Here is a 6,000-nt window from a genome sequence, read left to right as displayed (position 1 = left end):
ATACTTTGCCGAGGCGGACTGTGTTCATCCACATTACTGAACCAGCTCTCTTCTCCTCTTTCATGGCAGTGGAAAAGGATCTGGGTTTCATCTACAGTTAGCAAAATAACTTGTTACTTCTCTGTACGCATACTAGTAACCTCCTCCTGTCTCTCCACCAACCACAGACACAGCTTTTTATAAAACATTAAAAGAAAATGTAAAGCAGAATAGTTAGACTTCCCCCTTTCAAAGTCACCCCATGATAATGGTCCAAATTAAGGTAACTCATAACATTTGTTGACAGTCGACATTTGTTGGCAAGCTGCTAGGTTGAAAGAAATAACTCATAACAGTGACATTCTAGCTAGAATTCAAGGCATTAAGCTGTGGATCAATAGAGTCCAATGTGTTGGGCATTTTCAGTAGAAGTGCAACCTTAGAACGGAGTTGGAGAAAATGTTGAACCAAAACAGAAAACTTTTGGAAAACGAACCGCAAGTGCAAAATGGTTTGCTTATATTAAGATGCTACTCCAAAGTATCTTTAAGATTTGCTGGCCGAAAATGGGCCAATGTACCAATTATTAGACATCTAATTCATGTATGTTGAACTTTTGCCTAATTGAATTACATTATGTTGATTCCTGTCTAATATACTATGTTAAACATGGCATTTTTGTATTATGTAGCTAGTTACTGGATGTTAGCTGATGTGGTTGAATATTAGATCTTTTATATTACTGCTTACTTGTATACTTGTCACTTAGTTATTGTTCATATCTCTATGGGCCTAATATCCTATACAGACCATTCAGAGACTTTGATATTTAGTCCCTTGCATGAAGGGTAGCAAGTAAGACGAAAAATTGCTTGTCAAATGTCCATACTGACAGATTAATATTGCATTCTCTAATTAACTTACAGATTAATATTGCATTCTCTAATTAACTTATATACGCGCTTCTCTGTTACGTACCTGAATGGTGTGGTTTATGAGAGAAGGGTGACCAAAAGCGGGTTGGCTGTAGATATCTACACAATCTATCATTGCTCCATCTTCGCTCTAAAAGAAAATTAAATATGCTAAGAGATTAATTACATGCAACCAAGGAAAGAAATATGTCAATTAAAAGTTTCCCTAGACTACTACCCATGCATTTTACTAAAACACGCCGGCTGATCTTTTGACGGAGCCAGAAAACACAGGCAAAATTCACTTCTTTAACAAACTAAAGCACGTTTTTTATTATACCAAGAAAATATGAGCTGTTTTCCTTCTTTCCAGTTTCCAAAAACTTAAATTTGTTCCTTCTTTTCAAAAGATATATATCCTTTTTAGCTTCATGGGCCTAACCAATCTTTGACATAGCAATTAAACATGTATTTTCAAACTAAGTATTAAATCAAGATAGAATCTTGCCTTCCATATTATTATAATTAGTATTACGTAGTGTTATTTATCAATATTGGTTTGCATCGGCTAATTTATCGGATATCTTGAAAATGGATATTATAAGGGGCAAAATTTTCCCAAATATTATTAAAAGAAATAAAAATATTATTTTCACGCAAAATGATTTTGGCATACACGGCCCGGTACATGTCAATGTGTAGTTCGATGCACCACACTGTTACATGTTTTTGGTACAAGATGGGAACCAATTTTCATGACATTGATTTCAACTTGTTTTGGCCGACATTACTTTGGTTTCTGTTACAAGATGGAAATCAATATTGTCGTGAAAAAAAAAAAGTTTTCTTTTTCAGTGTGAACTAAGGGTAATTTAGTTATTAACATACTAACGCACAAACATTAGTACACCAATATTACACATATAACCAGGTTGCTATACTACTATCTACAGCTAAGAGTTCGATGAGTGTTTTTTCCTGAGGATGAAATGGGATTATGACAAAATTAAATTCATCTTAATTTTGTTAATGAAGAAACAAGTAAGCAACTAAGTCACAAAATTCTGCATAAACGGCCATAATTGCTTAAACAGCTTGATCAGTATATCCATATTATATCCCAACACCTGTTTTCCCTAACTCCTTGGGCCATTTTTCGTAAATTAAAATGTGCTTGTAATGGAATTCTCGGCCAAACTAGCCGACATTCAGCTGATCAGAATATTGCCCAAAAAGAATATTTTAAATAAATACTGATATACAAATTAATTAAAAAAGAATGATCTTAAAGACATTTCTAAAAATAGTTAAATAATTGACAAGTGTGCATCATCACCATCACCGCCTGCGCAAACCATCAATATGCATGCTTTTTTCATCATTCAGATTCCCATTATTATTGACACAGTTAGGTTATATATATATATATATATATCATTCATTCGGCCCTTTACTTTAATTTAATTAATGAAACCATTTGCGCGTCCAGCTCTTAAGAGCTTTCCTCCATTTGTTTACTAATGAAATGACTGAAATGGTCAATTGAACCTTCACCATCTTCGTTATTACCATCATTAAAGAGTAAAAACAAGAGAACGGAGGAAGAAGAAAAGAAAAATGAGATGTATTAAATTAAGTAAGACCTGCTCCTAGTTGACGAAGGCACAGTAATGTGATATCGTAAATTAAAATGCGCATGTAATGAAACGGACATTTGGAGTTCAAGTTAATTAACCACATGGTCCTATGGATATAAATAATTATTTAACAATGAAATTCTATAGAAAAATAGAACGGATACTCCCGTTGCCCATAAAATAGAGAGAGAGAGAGAGGGATTTTACTTTGATGGATGTAAGTGGAGGGTTGCTGGGGTATGTCGTCGGCCTCGTCGGTACTGCATCACGATGTTTTATCCTTCCTTCACATCTTGAGTGCTCGTGGCCGCCCGATACCAAAATAGTTAGCAGGACGAAGGAACTCAAACTTCTGCTATAACTCACCATTCTCTTGAACGTCTATAGTAAGCCTGTTACGCCTGAGACGAGATTAATTTAATATATATGAACGACGATTCATTCTTGCGCCCTTGATGCATTTGGCATATATACATATATATAAGTTAACTGCATGCGAAAGGAAGACGATAAACTAATAGACGGAAACAAAATCTTAAGGAACTAATTAATGAATTGAGAAGAGGTCCACGTACCAATCTAAACATGGAAATCCATACTTCCGGATCTGTCAAATTCTTATATAAAAAGATCCAAAAAAAATCTTATTATTTAAGGAATAAAGGTGAGGCAGATGTGCGCCTCTAATATAATAATGAACTTTCCTTAGTGTATATCATATCTGTTTATATTATATGTAAAGATTGAGGCTTCTCCCTCCTCGGTGAGGCGAGGGTTTCCCCTCCCTTCTCTCTCTTTATAAGAGTTTAATTAAATACTTATAATAGACCATTTTCTAATTTTTTTACTTATTTTCTATTTACCTGTTAAATAGTTGGTTATTTTATTAAATTAATTAAAAAAATGTTGCGTTGATTTATTAATCAATAAAATAAAAAAACTCATTGAATAAAGCTTGGTTTAAATATTGATTTGGAAGTTTTTTATTATTTTCACATACTTTTTTTATCAATACCTTTTTTTAAATACTTATCTAAAAGCTACCTTTCTTTTCATAATATGGTTGTCTTGGAGGATAACCATAATCTTTTTCTTCTATTCTTTAGCCAAAGTTGGGTTACTACTTTCTGCATGTGATTTCATATATTTTGGTACTGAAATTCTTATTAAGGAATTGACTTGTCATCTTGTGTCATCGTAATCTATTTCATCTTCTATGAGAATTTTAACTCTAACATTATTTTTTATGTCCAAATAAATTTTTTGGTTCGTATTTATTTGTTTTGATCTTTTTAAGTGATCTTCTAATTTTACAAATTGTAAATATTGTAAAGTTTTATTCTTAACTCCTTTGGATAAATAATTTTATTTTGATCTTCTAAATTTTCATATTTTCTTTTTATGAATAAATATTTATTACTTAATTTTGACCTAGTTGGTTAAGATGTTTTAACTATTAGCTTATCAATTTTCTCAATAAGTTTTTCATGCTCATAATTTGTCATATTTGATTTTCATGCCTTCAAGTCATTTATAAACTGTTATATTATTTTCACATACATTCTTTAATCCGTTCTCTTTTTTTAGATACTTATTTAAAACAACTAGTTTGTCAACTAAATAAAGTTTTTAATGAGGTTGCATGTTTTTGCAAATGATATGTTTGAGTAATTAGACAAATAGTTTTCTCAATACACAAGTTGATCATATGGTTTTCACACTTTTCCCATAAGTTTTTCATATGGTTTGTATACATTTTCCACAAGTTATTCATATGACTTTTATGCAATTTTTGTATTAACTATGCATATTGAACATTAATTTATCTATTTTAATTAACAATAAATTTTAATTGAGTAAACCATTATTTCTTGATGATCACCTATTGAGAATTTTTAAATCAAGGACCCATATTATTTCTTATTTTAAAAAAGACATTATTTAATGATTTTTTCTCATTTGATTGAGTTAATTGAAATAATTTTCTTTACAACCGTAAAAAAAGTGTTCAATAATGTCAAATCTTCATTCGCTTCACAGTGTTAGTTGTGTCACTAACTCTTTGGGTTACCCCTCTTAGCTTCATTGCAATAGGTATTTTTTTTTACATAAAATTGTATCATTTAATCAAATGAAATATCAGATAATTTATTTAATCAGACAATTTATTTTTTTCCTACTAGTTAGAGGTTTTTGTTTATAAATTTGTGAATTATGTGTTATATATTAAACACCTAAGATTTTTGGTCAAATTGTATGAATATACAAAATAATTTACTTGATTGATAATTTGATAAATAAAACTTTTTTATGAGTTTAGCAGTTTTTTCATGCTAAATATATTTATTTGAGATTAATTTCATATTTTAAAAAATGTCGATTTTGTTGAAATTTATTAATTGAAGTTTTCTTTATTGTTTCCAATTAATAAGTAAATTATTTAAGATATCTTGCTTAGTTGATGCCTTAACTATCATAGTTTACTTAATTATACAAAAAAAATTTATTAAACACAATACTAATTAAGATATCTTGCTTAGTTGATGTCTTAACTATAATAGTTTACTTAATTACACACAAAAAATTATTAAACACAATATTTATTAATTAATTAACTAATTAATTTTGTATGATATAGTTTTAAATATTTTAAGTTAAATAGTATATATGGTTAATTATAGAGTTATTATTATATAACTCCGGAGAAGTCATTATCTCTTAGTCTTTTGGCCCAAACATCCTATAATTGTCATATGCTGCAACTTCAAAACCTAGGGCCACCAACTCAAACTCTCATGGTTCAGAATTAGATATTAAGTTACAACATTTGGATATCAGCTCGCGTAGTTTAGATTTGGATATCAACTCATGGTTTAGATTCAGATATTAGGTTACAGTTCGGATTCAAATATACTTGTCATGATATTTAGTATTCGATCGGAATATTTATTGAAAACTGAATTTGAATCTGTATCTGATTGGATGTTACTTCTTAAATATGAATTTGATCCAATTTTCTTAATCGGTTGTTAAATTGCTTATCATATCCAATTTTATAAAAGAAATTTGGATAGATGTCTGATCTGGATCCAATCCATTGACATCCTTAGTTTGCATCATGGGTCCAATCTAGTGAAGCGAGTTGTGTATGCTTTATGGGCACAAAAGAATTTTGTGCACCAATATGGTTAATGATAAAAATATTCCTGATTAATTAAAAAAAAACTTTTTGTAACGACAAAAAAGGAAATAAAAAAAGTGAAAAAAACAAAAAAAAATATTTTTAAAAATAATTTTCAAAATATCCCAACTCCCTACTTTTTTTCTTTTCGAGTATATGTGTTGCAAGCATCCAGGGGTGAGCATGCAACTTACTTTGCCAATCTGACCTCTTAATTGGCTTCCGTTGACGCCTTAAAAATGACAAAGACCATGCAGAACACAGGTCAACTTATGGTATTGCTGACATG

The sequence above is a fragment of the Nymphaea colorata genome, chromosome 7 (assembly GCF_008831285.2).
Source record: "Nymphaea colorata isolate Beijing-Zhang1983 chromosome 7, ASM883128v2, whole genome shotgun sequence".
NCBI classification, from domain to species: Eukaryota; Viridiplantae; Streptophyta; class Magnoliopsida; order Nymphaeales; family Nymphaeaceae; genus Nymphaea; species Nymphaea colorata.
This window is presented reverse-complemented; position numbering follows the sequence as displayed.